Source organism: Hydractinia symbiolongicarpus, chromosome 3 (genome assembly GCF_029227915.1).
Source record: "Hydractinia symbiolongicarpus strain clone_291-10 chromosome 3, HSymV2.1, whole genome shotgun sequence".
In the NCBI taxonomy this organism is placed as follows: Eukaryota; Metazoa; Cnidaria; class Hydrozoa; order Anthoathecata; family Hydractiniidae; genus Hydractinia; species Hydractinia symbiolongicarpus.
The window spans coordinates 30,294,528-30,312,576 of NC_079877.1; the positions used below are offsets into that span (position 1 = coordinate 30,294,528).

The 18,049-nt window shown below is 39.2% G+C and overlaps 23 non-coding genes across 23 annotated transcripts; all 23 read left to right on the forward strand.

Moving 5' to 3' along the window:
* The first annotated feature begins 197 nt into the window (after nt 1-197).
* Trnal-aag (transfer RNA leucine (anticodon AAG)) lies at nt 198-279 on the forward strand. The gene has a single exon. It is a non-coding gene; the product is annotated as a tRNA-Leu (tRNA).
* Nucleotides 280-790: 511 nt separating this feature from the next.
* Trnal-uag (transfer RNA leucine (anticodon UAG)) lies at nt 791-872 on the forward strand. The gene has a single exon. It is a non-coding gene; the product is annotated as a tRNA-Leu (tRNA).
* Nucleotides 873-1,257: 385 nt separating this feature from the next.
* On the forward strand, nt 1,258-1,339 carry Trnal-aag (transfer RNA leucine (anticodon AAG)). The gene has a single exon. It is a non-coding gene; the product is annotated as a tRNA-Leu (tRNA).
* Nucleotides 1,340-2,317: 978 nt separating this feature from the next.
* On the forward strand, nt 2,318-2,399 carry Trnal-aag (transfer RNA leucine (anticodon AAG)). Its single transcript has one exon. It is a non-coding gene; the product is annotated as a tRNA-Leu (tRNA).
* Nucleotides 2,400-3,377: 978 nt separating this feature from the next.
* Trnal-aag (transfer RNA leucine (anticodon AAG)) lies at nt 3,378-3,459 on the forward strand. Its single transcript has one exon. It is a non-coding gene; the product is annotated as a tRNA-Leu (tRNA).
* Nucleotides 3,460-3,970: 511 nt separating this feature from the next.
* Nucleotides 3,971-4,052, forward strand: Trnal-uag (transfer RNA leucine (anticodon UAG)). The gene has a single exon. It is a non-coding gene; the product is annotated as a tRNA-Leu (tRNA).
* A 385-nt stretch (nt 4,053-4,437) lies between these two features.
* Trnal-aag (transfer RNA leucine (anticodon AAG)) lies at nt 4,438-4,519 on the forward strand. Its single transcript has one exon. It is a non-coding gene; the product is annotated as a tRNA-Leu (tRNA).
* Nucleotides 4,520-5,699: 1,180 nt separating this feature from the next.
* Nucleotides 5,700-5,781, forward strand: Trnal-uag (transfer RNA leucine (anticodon UAG)). The gene has a single exon. It is a non-coding gene; the product is annotated as a tRNA-Leu (tRNA).
* A 380-nt stretch (nt 5,782-6,161) lies between these two features.
* On the forward strand, nt 6,162-6,243 carry Trnal-aag (transfer RNA leucine (anticodon AAG)). Its single transcript has one exon. It is a non-coding gene; the product is annotated as a tRNA-Leu (tRNA).
* A 1,180-nt stretch (nt 6,244-7,423) lies between these two features.
* Nucleotides 7,424-7,505, forward strand: Trnal-uag (transfer RNA leucine (anticodon UAG)). The gene has a single exon. It is a non-coding gene; the product is annotated as a tRNA-Leu (tRNA).
* A 380-nt stretch (nt 7,506-7,885) lies between these two features.
* Nucleotides 7,886-7,967, forward strand: Trnal-aag (transfer RNA leucine (anticodon AAG)). The gene has a single exon. It is a non-coding gene; the product is annotated as a tRNA-Leu (tRNA).
* Nucleotides 7,968-9,147: 1,180 nt separating this feature from the next.
* Trnal-uag (transfer RNA leucine (anticodon UAG)) lies at nt 9,148-9,229 on the forward strand. Its single transcript has one exon. It is a non-coding gene; the product is annotated as a tRNA-Leu (tRNA).
* Nucleotides 9,230-9,609: 380 nt separating this feature from the next.
* On the forward strand, nt 9,610-9,691 carry Trnal-aag (transfer RNA leucine (anticodon AAG)). The gene has a single exon. It is a non-coding gene; the product is annotated as a tRNA-Leu (tRNA).
* A 1,180-nt stretch (nt 9,692-10,871) lies between these two features.
* Trnal-uag (transfer RNA leucine (anticodon UAG)) lies at nt 10,872-10,953 on the forward strand. Its single transcript has one exon. It is a non-coding gene; the product is annotated as a tRNA-Leu (tRNA).
* A 380-nt stretch (nt 10,954-11,333) lies between these two features.
* Nucleotides 11,334-11,415, forward strand: Trnal-aag (transfer RNA leucine (anticodon AAG)). Its single transcript has one exon. It is a non-coding gene; the product is annotated as a tRNA-Leu (tRNA).
* A 500-nt stretch (nt 11,416-11,915) lies between these two features.
* Trnal-aag (transfer RNA leucine (anticodon AAG)) lies at nt 11,916-11,997 on the forward strand. The gene has a single exon. It is a non-coding gene; the product is annotated as a tRNA-Leu (tRNA).
* A 2,097-nt stretch (nt 11,998-14,094) lies between these two features.
* Nucleotides 14,095-14,176, forward strand: Trnal-aag (transfer RNA leucine (anticodon AAG)). Its single transcript has one exon. It is a non-coding gene; the product is annotated as a tRNA-Leu (tRNA).
* A 511-nt stretch (nt 14,177-14,687) lies between these two features.
* Nucleotides 14,688-14,769, forward strand: Trnal-uag (transfer RNA leucine (anticodon UAG)). The gene has a single exon. It is a non-coding gene; the product is annotated as a tRNA-Leu (tRNA).
* Nucleotides 14,770-15,154: 385 nt separating this feature from the next.
* Trnal-aag (transfer RNA leucine (anticodon AAG)) lies at nt 15,155-15,236 on the forward strand. The gene has a single exon. It is a non-coding gene; the product is annotated as a tRNA-Leu (tRNA).
* Nucleotides 15,237-15,736: 500 nt separating this feature from the next.
* Nucleotides 15,737-15,818, forward strand: Trnal-aag (transfer RNA leucine (anticodon AAG)). The gene has a single exon. It is a non-coding gene; the product is annotated as a tRNA-Leu (tRNA).
* A 507-nt stretch (nt 15,819-16,325) lies between these two features.
* Nucleotides 16,326-16,407, forward strand: Trnal-uag (transfer RNA leucine (anticodon UAG)). The gene has a single exon. It is a non-coding gene; the product is annotated as a tRNA-Leu (tRNA).
* A 751-nt stretch (nt 16,408-17,158) lies between these two features.
* On the forward strand, nt 17,159-17,240 carry Trnal-aag (transfer RNA leucine (anticodon AAG)). The gene has a single exon. It is a non-coding gene; the product is annotated as a tRNA-Leu (tRNA).
* Nucleotides 17,241-17,747: 507 nt separating this feature from the next.
* Nucleotides 17,748-17,829, forward strand: Trnal-uag (transfer RNA leucine (anticodon UAG)). Its single transcript has one exon. It is a non-coding gene; the product is annotated as a tRNA-Leu (tRNA).
* The last annotated feature ends 220 nt before the right edge of the window (nt 17,830-18,049 follow it).

Genomic DNA, 18,049 nt, shown 5'->3' on the forward strand with positions numbered 1-18,049 from the left:
TTGATGAAAAGTCACGGGACGAATACACTTGCAATGGAATGTGCAGAGCTGGTTGGGTATCAACGTATTATTTTGCGTCACTTACTTATTTGAATTTTTCATACATTTCTGTCAGTTTTACATGTCATCTAGTGCTTAAATACGCGTAAATACTATTTTCTCTGCACGCTCGTCGACATTATGTATTTGAAAAACCGGGCAGGATGGCCGAGCGGTCTAAGGCGCTGGTTTAAGGCACCAGTCACTTCGGTGGCGCGAGTTTGAATCTCGCTCCTGTCATCTGATATCGCATGACCGGAAATGTCCTCGGACAGAGAATATTGATTACGCTTAAAAACTTCGTCCCCAGACAGACGCATATTTTAGAAAAAGAATAATTAACAAGTCTTTGTCGCATTGGGGAAAAATGTCACTTGTACCACTTGATTTTGCGGAACATTTCGTTTATTTTTCGAAACAGAGATCTAAAGCGTTTAAACGACAGGAGATTTGGATTTACAGCTTGTTAAGAGCGATTGTCCGAATGAAACGTTCTTACAGTCATGTTCAACATATTTCTTGATAGTTGCATAATTTTCAACATTTAACCCACAAGAGTATAATTTTTGGCGTTTCATTATTGTACCCACGCAATGTGAACTTGTCAAAGTTTACTTGTCAACGGACAGACTTAGGACTTCGGATCTTAGGTTAATTGGTTAGAGCAAAAACCTTCCTGCTAATGTCAGCATAAGCCATTTTTGGTTTACTTGAACTTTTTTGGGACGGGGACTTTATATCTTAAAAAGCAGACAGGATGGCCGAGCGGTATAAGGCGCTAGTTTTAGGCACCAGTCACTTCGGTGGCGCGAGTTCGAATCTCGTTCCTGTCAACTAATCATACATGTCTGAAAAGCACGTCAGGCAAACATTTTTATTTCCGCTTAACTATTTTGCCTAGAAAAATGCGCGAACGTTTAAAAAGGATGTATCACAAGTTTCGCTTGAATACAGGACGGGATCGCTAAAACTGCTTGACTGTGCAGGTAATTCCGCCCACAATCAGGCAAAACTCTCTTAATTGATGAAAAGTCACGGGACGAATGCACTTGCAATGGAATGTGCAGAGCTGGTTGGGTATCAACGTATTATTTTGCGTCACTTACTTATTTGAATTTTTCATACATTTCGGTCATTTTTACATGTCATCTAGTGCTTAAATACGCGTAAATACTATTTTCTCTGCACGCTCGTCGACATTATGTATTTGAAAAACCGGGCAGGATGGCCAAGCGGTCTAAGGCGCTGGTTTAAGGCACCAGTCACTTCAGTGGCGCGAGTTTGAATCTCGCTCCTGTCATCTTATATCGCATGACCGGAAATGTCCTCGGACAGAGAATATTGATTACGCTTAAAAACTTCGTCCCCAGAAAGGCGCAAATTTAAAAAAAGTATAATCAACAAGTCTTTGTCGCATTGGGGAAAAGTGTCACTTGTACCACTTGATTTTGCGGAAAATTTCGATTATTTTTCGAAACAGAGATCTAAAGCGTTTAAACGACAGGAGATTAGGATTTACAGCTTGTCAAGAGCGATTGTCCGAATGAAACGGTCTTACAGTCATGTTCAACATTTTTCTTGATAATTGCATAATTTTTAACATTTTGCTCACAAGAGTATAATTTTTGGCGTTTCATTATTGTACCCAAGCAATGTGAACTTGTCAAAGTTTACTTGTCAAGGGACAGACTTAGGACTTCGGATCTTAGGTTAATTGGTTAGAGCAAAAACCTTCCTGCTAATGTCAGAATAAGCCATTTTTGGTTTACTTGAACTTTTTTGGGAAGGGGACTTTATATCTTAAAAAGTACGCAGGATGGCCGAGCGGTCTAAGGCGCTTGTTTTAGGCACCAGTCACTTCGGTTGCGCGAGTTCGAATCTCGCTCCTGTCAACTAATCATACATGTCTAAAAAGGTACGTCGGACAAACGTTTTTATTTCCGCTTAACTATTTTGCCTGGAAAAATGCGCGAACGTTTAAAAAGGATGTATCACAAGTTTCGCTTGCATGCAGGACGGGATCGCTAAAACTGCTTGACTGTGCAGGTAATTCCGCCCACAATCAGGCAAAACTCTGTAAATTGATGAAAAGTCACGGGACGAATACACTTGCAATGGAATGTGCAGAGCTGGTTGGGTATCAACGTATTATTTTGCGTCACTTACTTATTTGAATTTTTCATACATTTCTGTCATTTTTACATGTCATCTAGTGCTTAAATACGCGTAAATACTATTTTCTCTGCACGCTCGTCGACATTATGTATTTGAAAAACCGGGCAGGATGGCCGAGCGGTCTAAGGCGCTGGTTTAAGGCACCAGTCACTTCGATTGCGCGAGTTTGAATCTCGCTCCTGTCATCTTATATCGCATGTCCGGAAATGTCCTCGGACAGAGGATATTGATTGCGCTTAAAAACTTCGTCCCCAGAAAGACGCAAATTTTAAAAAAGTATAATTAACAAGTCTTCTTCGCATTGGGGAAAAATGGCACTTGTACCACTTGATTTTGCGGAGCATTTCGTTTATTTTACGAAACAGAGATCTAAAGCGTTTAAACGACAGGAGATTTGGATTTACAGCTTGTTAAGAGCGATTGTCCGAATGAAACGGTTTTACAGTCATGTTCAAAATTTTTCTTGATAATTGCATAATTTTTAACATTTTACTCACAAGAGTATAATTTTCGGCGTTTCATTATTGTACCCACGCAATGTGAACTTCTCAAAGTTTACTTGTCAAGGGACAGACTTAGGACTTCGGATCTTAGGTTAATTGGTTAGAGCAAAAACCTTCCTGCTAATGTCAGAATAAGCCATTTTTGGTTTACTTGAACTTTTTTTGGACGGGGATTTTATATCTTAAAAAGAAGGCAGGATGCCCGAGCGGTCTAAGGCTCTGGTTTTAGGCACCAGTCACTTCGGTTGCGCGAGTTCGAATCTCGCTCCTGTCAACTAATCATACATGTCTGAAAAGGTACGTCGGACAAACGTTTTTATTTCCGCTTAACTATTTTGCCTGGAAAAATGCGCGAACGTTTAAAAAGGATGTATCACAAGTTTCGCTTGCATGCAGGACGGGATCGCTAAAACTGCTTGACCGTGCAGGTAATTCCGCCCACAATCAGGCAAAACTCTCTAAATTGATGAAAAGTCACGGGACGAATACACTTGCAATGGAATGTGCAGAGCTGGTTGGGTATCAACGTATTATTTTGCGTCACTTACTTATTTGAATTTTTCATACATTTCTGTCAGTTTTACATATCATCTAGTGCTTAAATACGCGTAAATACTATTTTCTCTGCACGCTCGTCGACATTATGTATTTGAAAAACCGGGCAGGATGGCCGAGCGGTCTAAGGCGCTGGTTTAAGGCACCAGTCACTTCGGTGGCGCGAGTTTGAATCTCGCTCCTGTCATCTGATATCGCATGACCGGAAATGTCCTCGGACAGAGAATATTGATTACGCTTAAAAACTTCGTCCCCAGACAGACGCATATTTTAGAAAAAGAATAATTAACAAGTCTTTGTCGCATTGGGGAAAAATGTCACTTGTACCACTTGATTTTGCGGAACATTTCGTTTATTTTTCGAAACAGAGATCTAAAGCGTTTAAACGACAGGAGATTTGGATTTACAGCTTGTTAAGAGCGATTGTCCGAATGAAACGTTCTTACAGTCATGTTCAACATATTTCTTGATAGTTGCATAATTTTCAACATTTAACCCACAAGAGTATAATTTTTGGCGTTTCATTATTGTACCCACGCAATGTGAACTTGTCAAAGTTTACTTGTCAACGGACAGACTTAGGACTTCGGATCTTAGGTTAATTGGTTAGAGCAAAAACCTTCCTGCTAATGTCAGCATAAGCCATTTTTGGTTTACTTGAACTTTTTTGGGACGGGGACTTTATATCTTAAAAAGCAGACAGGATGGCCGAGCGGTATAAGGCGCTAGTTTTAGGCACCAGTCACTTCGGTGGCGCGAGTTCGAATCTCGTTCCTGTCAACTAATCATACATGTCTGAAAAGCACGTCAGGCAAACATTTTTATTTCCGCTTAACTATTTTGCCTAGAAAAATGCGCGAACGTTTAAAAAGGATGTATCACAAGTTTCGCTTGCATGCAGGACGGGATCGCTAAAACTGCTTGACTGTGCAGGTAATTCCGCCCACAATCAGGCAAAACTCTCTTAATTGATGAAAAGTCACGGGACGAATGCACTTGCAATGGAATGTGCAGAGCTGGTTGGGTATCAACGTATTATTTTGCGTCACTTACTTATTTGAATTTTTCATACATTTCGGTCATTTTTACATGTCATCTAGTGCTTAAATACGCGTAAATACTATTTTCTCTGCACGCTCGTCGACATTATGTATTTGAAAAACCGGGCAGGATGGCCAAGCGGTCTAAGGCGCTGGTTTAAGGCACCAGTCACTTCAGTGGCGCGAGTTTGAATCTCGCTCCTGTCATCTTATATCGCATGACCGGAAATGTCCTCGGACAGAGAATATTGATTACGCTTAAAAACTTCGTCCCCAAAAAGAGGAAAATTTTAGAAAAAGTATAATTAACAAGTATTTGACGCATTGGGAAAAAATGTCACTTGTACCACTTGATTTTTTGCAGAAAATCTCGTTTATTTTTCGAAACAGAGATCTACAGCCTTAAAACGACAGGAGATTTCGTTTTACAGCTTGTTAAGAGCGATAGTCCGAATGAAACGTTCTTACAGTCATGTTCAACATATCTATAAAATAATACGCCAGTTCCGTCTGTCTGTGACTTTTGCAAAGTTGATATCGTCATATTCTTTTAATATCGCCAAAAAATGCATGTCTAATATGTTAAATTTTCCGACGTTACGGCGCGACGTCAATAATACTACCTTAACGTCAAAAAGTTATAATAAATTAATAAAGGCCAAATAACTTGGAAACAAGGAGGTGTCGTCAATGATTTTTCACCGCGTGGGTAACTTGGAACCACCTGGGACCATTTTAGGTAAGTTTCCCAAACCTAGGTCCCCCAATCCGTTTCGGAATGGACGGGTTAATGACGTCATCAAAAAACCTTCAAAACCTAATATCTCTTCTACCCTTTATTTAAAGTACATGATCCTATACATTATCTTGATCAGCGTTTCATAATCTATACAATGAAGGCAACGGGTGTACAATATTTCTAAAAAAAAAATTTTGTGTTGACGCGCTAATGCTGACGTCAGCAAAATTTTTAAACTGTTAAATCTCATTAACCGTTCATCAACAGCACATGATCATATACATTTTCTTGATCAGCACTTTAAGCTCTCGACAATATACAAAATTTTAAATTTTTTTAGTGGATAGGTTGCTGACTTCATCAAAATTTTTATGATTCCTCAGTGGATTTTTCCACGGACCTTATCGGCTAGTTTCTTGATAATTGCATAATTTTTAACATTTAACCCACAAGAGTATAATTTTCGGCGTTTCATTATTGCACCCACGCAATGTGAACTTGTCAAAGTTTACTTGTCAACGGACAGACTTAGGATTTCGAGTCTTAGGTTAATTGGTTAGAGCAAAAACTTTCTTGCTAATGTCAGCATAAGCCATTTTTGGTTTACTTGAACTTTTTTGGGACGGGGACTTTATATCTTAAAAAGTAGGCAGGATGGCCGAGCGGTCTAAGGCGCTGGTTTTAGGCACCAGTCACTTCGGTGGCGCGAGTTCGAATCTCGCTCCTGTCAACTAATCATACATGTCTGAAAAGTACGTCGTACAAACGTTTTTATTTCCGCTTAACTATTTTGAAAAATGCGCGAACGTGTAAAAAGGATGTATCACAAGTTTCGCTTGCATGCAGGACGGGATCGCTAAAACTGCTTGACTGTGCAGGTAATTCCGCCCACAATCAGGCAAAACTCTCTTAATTGATGAAAAGTCACGGGACGAATGCACTTGCAATGGAATGTGCAGAGCTGGTTGGGTATCAACGTATTATTTTGCGTCACTTACTTATTTGAATTTTTCATACATTTCGGTCATTTTTACATGTCATCTAGTGCTTAAATACGCGTAAATACTATTTTCTCTGCACGCTCGTCGACATTATGTATTTGAAAAACCGGGCAGGATGGCCAAGCGGTCTAAGGCGCTGGTTTAAGGCACCAGTCACTTCAGTGGCGCGAGTTTGAATCTCGCTCCTGTCATCTTATATCGCATGACCGGAAATGTCCTCGGACAGAGAATATTGATTACGCTTAAAAACTTCGTCCCCAAAAAGAGGAAAATTTTAGAAAAAGTATAATTAACAAGTATTTGACGCATTGGGAAAAAATGTCACTTGTACCACTTGATTTTTTGCAGAAAATCTCGTTTATTTTTCGAAACAGAGATCTACAGCCTTAAAACGACAGGAGATTTCGTTTTACAGCTTGTTAAGAGCGATAGTCCGAATGAAACGTTCTTACAGTCATGTTCAACATATCTATAAAATAATACGCCAGTTCCGTCTGTCTGTGACTTTTGCAAAGTTGATATCGTCATATTCTTTTAATATCGCCAAAAAATGCATGTCTAATATGTTAAATTTTCCGACGTTACGGCGCGACGTCAATAATACTACCTTAACGTCAAAAAGTTATAATAAATTAATAAAGGCCAAATAACTTGGAAACAAGGAGGTGTCGTCAATGATTTTTCACCGCGTGGGTAACTTGGAACCACCTGGGACCATTTTAGGTAAGTTTCCCAAACCTAGGTCCCCCAATCCGTTTCGGAATGGACGGGTTAATGACGTCATCAAAAAACCTTCAAAACCTAATATCTCTTCTACCCTTTATTTAAAGTACATGATCCTATACATTATCTTGATCAGCGTTTCATAATCTATACAATGAAGGCAACGGGTGTACAATATTTCTAAAAAAAAAATTTTGTGTTGACGCGCTAATGCTGACGTCAGCAAAATTTTTAAACTGTTAAATCTCATTAACCGTTCATCAACAGCACATGATCATATACATTTTCTTGATCAGCACTTTAAGCTCTCGACAATATACAAAATTTTAAATTTTTTTAGTGGATAGGTTGCTGACTTCATCAAAATTTTTATGATTCCTCAGTGGATTTTTCCACGGACCTTATCGGCTAGTTTCTTGATAATTGCATAATTTTTAACATTTAACCCACAAGAGTATAATTTTCGGCGTTTCATTATTGCACCCACGCAATGTGAACTTGTCAAAGTTTACTTGTCAACGGACAGACTTAGGATTTCGAGTCTTAGGTTAATTGGTTAGAGCAAAAACTTTCTTGCTAATGTCAGCATAAGCCATTTTTGGTTTACTTGAACTTTTTTGGGACGGGGACTTTATATCTTAAAAAGTAGGCAGGATGGCCGAGCGGTCTAAGGCGCTGGTTTTAGGCACCAGTCACTTCGGTGGCGCGAGTTCGAATCTCGCTCCTGTCAACTAATCATACATGTCTGAAAAGTACGTCGTACAAACGTTTTTATTTCCGCTTAACTATTTTGAAAAATGCGCGAACGTGTAAAAAGGATGTATCACAAGTTTCGCTTGCATGCAGGACGGGATCGCTAAAACTGCTTGACTGTGCAGGTAATTCCGCCCACAATCAGGCAAAACTCTCTTAATTGATGAAAAGTCACGGGACGAATGCACTTGCAATGGAATGTGCAGAGCTGGTTGGGTATCAACGTATTATTTTGCGTCACTTACTTATTTGAATTTTTCATACATTTCGGTCATTTTTACATGTCATCTAGTGCTTAAATACGCGTAAATACTATTTTCTCTGCACGCTCGTCGACATTATGTATTTGAAAAACCGGGCAGGATGGCCAAGCGGTCTAAGGCGCTGGTTTAAGGCACCAGTCACTTCAGTGGCGCGAGTTTGAATCTCGCTCCTGTCATCTTATATCGCATGACCGGAAATGTCCTCGGACAGAGAATATTGATTACGCTTAAAAACTTCGTCCCCAAAAAGAGGAAAATTTTAGAAAAAGTATAATTAACAAGTATTTGACGCATTGGGAAAAAATGTCACTTGTACCACTTGATTTTTTGCAGAAAATCTCGTTTATTTTTCGAAACAGAGATCTACAGCCTTAAAACGACAGGAGATTTCGTTTTACAGCTTGTTAAGAGCGATAGTCCGAATGAAACGTTCTTACAGTCATGTTCAACATATCTATAAAATAATACGCCAGTTCCGTCTGTCTGTGACTTTTGCAAAGTTGATATCGTCATATTCTTTTAATATCGCCAAAAAATGCATGTCTAATATGTTAAATTTTCCGACGTTACGGCGCGACGTCAATAATACTACCTTAACGTCAAAAAGTTATAATAAATTAATAAAGGCCAAATAACTTGGAAACAAGGAGGTGTCGTCAATGATTTTTCACCGCGTGGGTAACTTGGAACCACCTGGGACCATTTTAGGTAAGTTTCCCAAACCTAGGTCCCCCAATCCGTTTCGGAATGGACGGGTTAATGACGTCATCAAAAAACCTTCAAAACCTAATATCTCTTCTACCCTTTATTTAAAGTACATGATCCTATACATTATCTTGATCAGCGTTTCATAATCTATACAATGAAGGCAACGGGTGTACAATATTTCTAAAAAAAAAATTTTGTGTTGACGCGCTAATGCTGACGTCAGCAAAATTTTTAAACTGTTAAATCTCATTAACCGTTCATCAACAGCACATGATCATATACATTTTCTTGATCAGCACTTTAAGCTCTCGACAATATACAAAATTTTAAATTTTTTTAGTGGATAGGTTGCTGACTTCATCAAAATTTTTATGATTCCTCAGTGGATTTTTCCACGGACCTTATCGGCTAGTTTCTTGATAATTGCATAATTTTTAACATTTAACCCACAAGAGTATAATTTTCGGCGTTTCATTATTGCACCCACGCAATGTGAACTTGTCAAAGTTTACTTGTCAACGGACAGACTTAGGATTTCGAGTCTTAGGTTAATTGGTTAGAGCAAAAACTTTCTTGCTAATGTCAGCATAAGCCATTTTTGGTTTACTTGAACTTTTTTGGGACGGGGACTTTATATCTTAAAAAGTAGGCAGGATGGCCGAGCGGTCTAAGGCGCTGGTTTTAGGCACCAGTCACTTCGGTGGCGCGAGTTCGAATCTCGCTCCTGTCAACTAATCATACATGTCTGAAAAGTACGTCGTACAAACGTTTTTATTTCCGCTTAACTATTTTGAAAAATGCGCGAACGTGTAAAAAGGATGTATCACAAGTTTCGCTTGCATGCAGGACGGGATCGCTAAAACTGCTTGACTGTGCAGGTAATTCCGCCCACAATCAGGCAAAACTCTCTTAATTGATGAAAAGTCACGGGACGAATGCACTTGCAATGGAATGTGCAGAGCTGGTTGGGTATCAACGTATTATTTTGCGTCACTTACTTATTTGAATTTTTCATACATTTCGGTCATTTTTACATGTCATCTAGTGCTTAAATACGCGTAAATACTATTTTCTCTGCACGCTCGTCGACATTATGTATTTGAAAAACCGGGCAGGATGGCCAAGCGGTCTAAGGCGCTGGTTTAAGGCACCAGTCACTTCAGTGGCGCGAGTTTGAATCTCGCTCCTGTCATCTTATATCGCATGACCGGAAATGTCCTCGGACAGAGAATATTGATTACGCTTAAAAACTTCGTCCCCAAAAAGAGGAAAATTTTAGAAAAAGTATAATTAACAAGTATTTGACGCATTGGGAAAAAATGTCACTTGTACCACTTGATTTTTTGCAGAAAATCTCGTTTATTTTTCGAAACAGAGATCTACAGCCTTAAAACGACAGGAGATTTCGTTTTACAGCTTGTTAAGAGCGATAGTCCGAATGAAACGTTCTTACAGTCATGTTCAACATATCTATAAAATAATACGCCAGTTCCGTCTGTCTGTGACTTTTGCAAAGTTGATATCGTCATATTCTTTTAATATCGCCAAAAAATGCATGTCTAATATGTTAAATTTTCCGACGTTACGGCGCGACGTCAATAATACTACCTTAACGTCAAAAAGTTATAATAAATTAATAAAGGCCAAATAACTTGGAAACAAGGAGGTGTCGTCAATGATTTTTCACCGCGTGGGTAACTTGGAACCACCTGGGACCATTTTAGGTAAGTTTCCCAAACCTAGGTCCCCCAATCCGTTTCGGAATGGACGGGTTAATGACGTCATCAAAAAACCTTCAAAACCTAATATCTCTTCTACCCTTTATTTAAAGTACATGATCCTATACATTATCTTGATCAGCGTTTCATAATCTATACAATGAAGGCAACGGGTGTACAATATTTCTAAAAAAAAAATTTTGTGTTGACGCGCTAATGCTGACGTCAGCAAAATTTTTAAACTGTTAAATCTCATTAACCGTTCATCAACAGCACATGATCATATACATTTTCTTGATCAGCACTTTAAGCTCTCGACAATATACAAAATTTTAAATTTTTTTAGTGGATAGGTTGCTGACTTCATCAAAATTTTTATGATTCCTCAGTGGATTTTTCCACGGACCTTATCGGCTAGTTTCTTGATAATTGCATAATTTTTAACATTTAACCCACAAGAGTATAATTTTCGGCGTTTCATTATTGCACCCACGCAATGTGAACTTGTCAAAGTTTACTTGTCAACGGACAGACTTAGGATTTCGAGTCTTAGGTTAATTGGTTAGAGCAAAAACTTTCTTGCTAATGTCAGCATAAGCCATTTTTGGTTTACTTGAACTTTTTTGGGACGGGGACTTTATATCTTAAAAAGTAGGCAGGATGGCCGAGCGGTCTAAGGCGCTGGTTTTAGGCACCAGTCACTTCGGTGGCGCGAGTTCGAATCTCGCTCCTGTCAACTAATCATACATGTCTGAAAAGTACGTCGTACAAACGTTTTTATTTCCGCTTAACTATTTTGAAAAATGCGCGAACGTGTAAAAAGGATGTATCACAAGTTTCGCTTGCATGCAGGACGGGATCGCTAAAACTGCTTGACTGTGCAGGTAATTCCGCCCACAATCAGGCAAAACTCTCTTAATTGATGAAAAGTCACGGGACGAATGCACTTGCAATGGAATGTGCAGAGCTGGTTGGGTATCAACGTATTATTTTGCGTCACTTACTTATTTGAATTTTTCATACATTTCGGTCATTTTTACATGTCATCTAGTGCTTAAATACGCGTAAATACTATTTTCTCTGCACGCTCGTTCACATTATGTAATTGAAAAACCGGGCAGGATGGCCGAGCGGTCTAAGGCGCTGGTTTAAGGCACCAGTCATTTCGGTGGCGCAAGTTCGAATCTCGCTCCTGTCATCTTATATCGCATGACCGGAAATGTCCTAGGACAGAGAATATTGATTACGCTTACAAACTTCGTCCCCAGAAAGACGCAAATTTTAGAAAAAGTATAATTAACAAGTCTTTGTCGCATTGGGGAAAAATGTCACTTGTACCACTTGAATTTCGTTTATTTTTCGAAACAGAGATCTAAAGCGTTTAAACGACAGGAGATTTCGATTTACAGCTAGTTAAGAACGATAGTCCGAATGAAACGTTCTTACAGTCATGTTCAACATTTTTCTTGATAATTGCATAATTTTTAACATTTAACCCACAAGAGTATAATTTTCGGCGTTTCATTATTGTACCCACGCAATGTGAACTTGTCAAAGTTTACTTGTCAACGGACAGACTTAGGACTTCGGATCTTAGGTTAATTGATTAGAGCAAAAACCTTCCTGCTAATGTCAGCATAAGCCATTTTTGGTTTACTTGAACTTTTTTGGGACGGGGACTTTATATCTTAAAACGTAGGCAGGATGGCTGAGCGGTCTAAGGCGCTGGTTTAAGGCACCAGTCACTTCGGTGGCGCGAGTTCAAATCTCGCTCCTGTCATCTTATGTCGCATGACCGGAAATGTCCTCAGACAGAGAATATTAATTACGCTTAAAAACTTCGTCCCCAGAAAGCCGAAAATTTTAGAAAAAGTATAATTAACAAGTCTTAGTCGCATTGGGGAAAAATGTCACTTGTACCACTTGATTCTGCAGAAAATTTCGTTTATTTTTCGAAACAGAGATCTAAAGCGCTTAAACGACAGGTGATTTCGATTTACAGCTTGTTAAGAGCGATAGTCCGAATGAAATGTACAGTCATGTTCAACATATTTCTTGATAATTGAATAATTTTTAACATTTAACCCACAAGAGTACGATTTTCGGCGTTTTTATATTGTACCCACGCAATGTGAACTTGTCAAAGTTTACTTGTCAACGGACAGACTTAGGTCTTTGGATCTTAGGTTAATTGGTTAGAGCAAAAACCTTCCTGCTAATGTCAGCATAAGACATTTTTGGTTTACTTGAACTTTTTTGGGACGGAGACTTTATATCTTAAAAAGTAGGCAGGTTGCCCCAGCGGTCTAAGGTGCTGGTTTTAGGCACCAGTCACTTCGGTGGCGCGAGTTCGAGTCTCGCTCCTGTCAACTAATCATACATGTCTGAAAAGTACGTCGGACAAACGTTTTTATTTTGCGTCACTTACTTATTTGAATCTTTCATACATTTCGGTTATTTTTACATGTCATCTAGTGCTTAAATACGCGTAAATACTATTTTTTCTGCACGCTCGTTCACATTGTGAATTTGAAAAACCAGGCAGGATGGCCGAGCGGTCTAAGGCGCTGGTCACTTCGGTGGCGCGAGTTCGAATTTCGCTCCTGTCATCTTATATCGCATGACCGGAAATGTCCTCGGACAGAGAATATTGATTACGCTTAAAAACTTCGTCCCCAGAAAGACGCAAATTTTAGAAAAAGTATAATTAATAAGTCTTTGTCGCATTGGGGAAAAATGTCACTTGTACCACTTGATTTTGCGGAAAATTTCGTTTATTTTACGAAATGGAGATCTAAAGCGTTTAAACGACAGGAGATTTGGATTTACAGCTTGTTAAGAGCGATAGTCCGAAAGAAACGGTCTTACAGTCATGTTAAACATTTTTCTTGATAATTGCATAATATTTAACATTTAACCCACAAGAGTATAATTATCGGCGTTTGATTATTGTACCTACGCAATGTGAACTTGTCAAAGTTTACTTGTCAAGGGACAGACTTAGGACGTCGGATCTTAAGTTAATTGGTCAGAGTAAAAACCTTCCTGCTAATGTCAGAATAAGCCATTTTTGGTTCAGAGATCTAAAGCGCTTAAACGACAGGAGATTTCGATTTACAGCTTGTTAAGAGCAATTGTCCGAATGAAACGTTCTTACAGTGATGTTCAACATTTTTCTTGATAATTGCATAATTTTTAACATTTAACCCACAAGAGTATAATTTTCGGCGTTTCATTATTGTACCCAGGCAATGTGAACTTGTCAAAGTTTACTTGTCAACGGACAGACTTAGGACTTCGGATCTTAGGTTAATTGATTAGAGCAAAAACCTTCCTGATAATGTCAGCATAAGCCATTTTTGGTTTACTTGAACTTTTTTTGGACGGGGATTTTATATCTTAAAAAGAAGGCAGGATGCCCGAGCGGTCTAAGGCTCTGGTTTTAGGCACCAGTCACTTCGGTTGCGCGAGTTCGAATCTCGCTCCTGTCAACTAATCATACATGTCTGAAAAGGTACGTCGGACAAACGTTTTTATTTCCGCTTAACTATTTTGCCTGGAAAAATGCGCGAACGTTTAAAAAGGATGTATCACAAGTTTCGCTTGCATGCAGGACGGGATCGCTAAAACTGCTTGACCGTGCAGGTAATTCCGCCCACAATCAGGCAAAACTCTCTAAATTGATGAAAAGTCACGGGACGAATACACTTGCAATGGAATGTGCAGAGCTGGTTGGGTATCAACGTATTATTTTGCGTCACTTACTTATTTGAATTTTTCATACATTTCTGTCAGTTTTACATATCATCTAGTGCTTAAATACGCGTAAATACTATTTTCTCTGCACGCTCGTCGACATTATGTATTTGAAAAACCGGGCAGGATGGCCGAGCGGTCTAAGGCGCTGGTTTAAGGCACCAGTCACTTCGGTGGCGCGAGTTTGAATCTCGCTCCTGTCATCTGATATCGCATGACCGGAAATGTCCTCGGACAGAGAATATTGATTACGCTTAAAAACTTCGTCCCCAGACAGACGCATATTTTAGAAAAAGAATAATTAACAAGTCTTTGTCGCATTGGGGAAAAATGTCACTTGTACCACTTGATTTTGCGGAACATTTCGTTTATTTTTCGAAACAGAGATCTAAAGCGTTTAAACGACAGGAGATTTGGATTTACAGCTTGTTAAGAGCGATTGTCCGAATGAAACGTTCTAACAGTCATGTTCAACATATTTCTTGATAGTTGCATAATTTTCAACATTTAACCCACAAGAGTATAATTTTTGGCGTTTCATTATTGTACCCACGCAATGTGAACTTGTCAAAGTTTACTTGTCAACGGACAGACTTAGGACTTCGGATCTTAGGTTAATTGGTTAGAGCAAAAACCTTCCTGCTAATGTCAGCATAAGCCATTTTTGGTTTACTTGAACTTTTTTGGGACGGGGACTTTATATCTTAAAAAGCAGACAGGATGGCCGAGCGGTATAAGGCGCTAGTTTTAGGCACCAGTCACTTCGGTGGCGCGAGTTCGAATCTCGTTCCTGTCAACTAATCATACATGTCTGAAAAGCACGTCAGGCAAACATTTTTATTTCCGCTTAACTATTTTGCCTAGAAAAATGCGCGAACGTTTAAAAAGGATGTATCACAAGTTTCGCTTGCATGCAGGACGGGATCGCTAAAACTGCTTGACTGTGCAGGTAATTCCGCCCACAATCAGGCAAAACTCTCTTAATTGATGAAAAGTCACGGGACGAATGCACTTGCAATGGAATGTGCAGAGCTGGTTGGGTATCAACGTATTATTTTGCGTCACTTACTTATTTGAATTTTTCATACATTTCGGTCATTTTTACATGTCATCTAGTGCTTAAATACGCGTAAATACTATTTTCTCTGCACGCTCGTCGACATTATGTAATTGAAAAACCGGGCAGGATGGCCGAGCGGTCTAAGGCGCTGGTTTAAGGCACCAGTCATTTAGGTGGCGCAAGTTCGAATCTCGCTCCTGTCATCTTATATCGCATGACCGGAAATGTCCTAGGACAGAGAATATTGATTACGCTTAAAAACTTCGTCCCCAGAAAGACGCAAATTTTAGAAAAAGTATAATTAACAAGTCTTTGTCGCATTGGGGAAAAATGTCACTTGTACCACTTGAATTTCGTTTATTTTTCGAAACAGAGATCTAAAGCGTTTAAACGACAGGAGATTTCGATTTACAGCTAGTTAAGAACGATAGTCCGAATGAAACGTTCTTACAGTCATGTTCAACATTTTTCTTGATAATTGCATAATTTTTAACATTTAACCCACAAGAGTATAATTTTCGGCGTTTCATTATTGTACCCACGCAATGTGAACTTGTCAAAGTTTACTTGTCAACGGACAGACTTAGGACTTCGGATCTTAGGTTAATTGATTAGAGCAAAAACCTTCCTGCTAATGTCAGCATAAGCCATTTTTGGTTTACTTGAACTTTTTTGGGACGGGGACTTTATATCTTAAAACGTAGGCAGGATGGCTGAGCGGTCTAAGGCGCTGGTTTAAGGCACCAGTCACTTCGGTGGCGCGAGTTCAAATCTCGCTCCTGTCATCTTATGTCGCATGACCGGAAATGTCCTCAGACAGAGAATATTGATTACGCTTAAAAACTTCGTCCCCAGAAAGCCGAAAATTTTAGAAAAAGTATAATTAACAAGTCTTAGTCGCATTGGGGAAAAATGTCACTTGTACCACTTGATTCTGCAGAAAATTTCGTTTATTTTTCGAAACAGAGATCTAAAGCGCTTAAACGACAGGTGATTTCGATTTACAGCTTGTTAAGAGCGATAGTCCGAATGAAATGTACAGTCATGTTCAACATATTTCTTGATAATTGAATAATTTTTAACATTTAACCCACAAGAGTACGATTTTCGGCGTTTTTATATTGTACCCACGCAATGTGAACTTGTCAAAGTTTACTTGTCAACGGACAGACTTAGGTCTTTGGATCTTAGGTTAATTGGTTAGAGCAAAAACCTTCCTGCTAATGTCAGCATAAGACATTTTTGGTTTACTTGAACTTTTTTGGGACGGAGACTTTATATCTTAAGAAGTAGGCAGGATGCCCCAGCGGTCTAAGGTGCTGGTTTTAGGCACCAGTCACTTCGGTGGCGCGAGTTCGAGTCTCGCTCCTGTCAACTAATCATACATGTCTGAAAAGTACGTCGGACAAACGTTTTTATTTTGCGTCACTTACTTATTTGAATCTTTCATACATTTCGGTTATTTTTACATTTCATCTAGTGCTTAAATACGCGTAAATACTATTTTTTCTGCACGCTCGTTCACATTGTGAATTTGAAAAACCAGGCAGGATGGCCGAGCGGTCTAAGGCGCTGGTCACTTCGGTGGCGCGAGTTCGAATTTCGCTCCTGTCATCTTATATCGCATGACCGGAAATGTCCTCGGACAGAGAATATTGATTACGCTTAAAAACTTCGTCCCCAGAAAGACGCAAATTTTAGAAAAAGTATAATTAATAAGTCTTTGTCGCATTGGGGAAAAATGTCACTTGTACCACTTGATTTTGCGGAAAATTTCGTTTATTTTACGAAATGGAGATCTAAAGCGTTTAAACGACAGGAGATTTGGATTTACAGCTTGTTAAGAGCGATAGTCCGAAAGAAACGGTCTTACAGTCATGTTCAACATTTTTCTTGATAATTGCATAATTTTTAACATTTAACCCACAAGAGTATAATTTTCGGCGTTTCATTATTGTACCCACGCAATGTGAACTTGTCAAAGTTTACTTGTCAACGGACAGACTTAGGACTTCGGATCTTAGGTTAATTGATTAGAGCAAAAACCTTCCTGCTAATGTCAGCATAAGCCATTTTTGGTTTACTTGAACTTTTTTGGGACGGGGACTTTATATCTTAAAACGTAGGCAGGATGGCTGAGCGGTCTAAGGCGCTGGTTTAAGGCACCAGTCACTTCGGTGGCGCGAGTTCAAATCTCGCTCCTGTCATCTTATGTCGCATGACCGGAAATGTCCTCAGACAGAGAATATTGATTACGCTTAAAAACTTCGTCCCCAGAAAGCCGAAAATTTTAGAAAAAGTATAATTAACAAGTCTTAGTCGCATTGGGGAAAAATGTCACTTGTACCACTTGATTCTGCAGAAAATTTCGTTTATTTTTCGAAACAGAGATCTAAAGCGCTTAAACGACAGGTGATTTCGATTTACAGCTTGTTAAGAGCGATAGTCCGAATGAAATGTACAGTCATGTTCAACATATTTCTTGATAATTGAATAATTTTTAACATTTAACCCACAAGAGTACGATTTTCGGCGTTTTTATATTGTACCCACGCAATGTGAACTTGTCAAAGTTTACTTGTCAACGGACAGACTTAGGTCTTTGGATCTTAGGTTAATTGGTTAGAGCAAAAACCTTCCTGCTAATGTCAGCATAAGACATTTTTGGTTTACTTGAACTTTTTTGGGACGGAGACTTTATATCTTAAGAAGTAGGCAGGATGCCCCAGCGGTCTAAGGTGCTGGTTTTAGGCACCAGTCACTTCGGTGGCGCGAGTTCGAGTCTCGCTCCTGTCAACTAATCATACATGTCTGAAAAGTACGTCGGACAAACGTTTTTATTTTGCGTCACTTACTTATTTGAATCTTTCATACATTTCGGTTATTTTTACATTTCATCTAGTGCTTAAATACGCGTAAATACTATTTTTTCTGCACGCTCGTTCACATTGTGAATTTGAAAAACCAGGCAGGATGGCCGAGCGGTCTAAGGCGCTGGTCACTTCGGTGGCGCGAG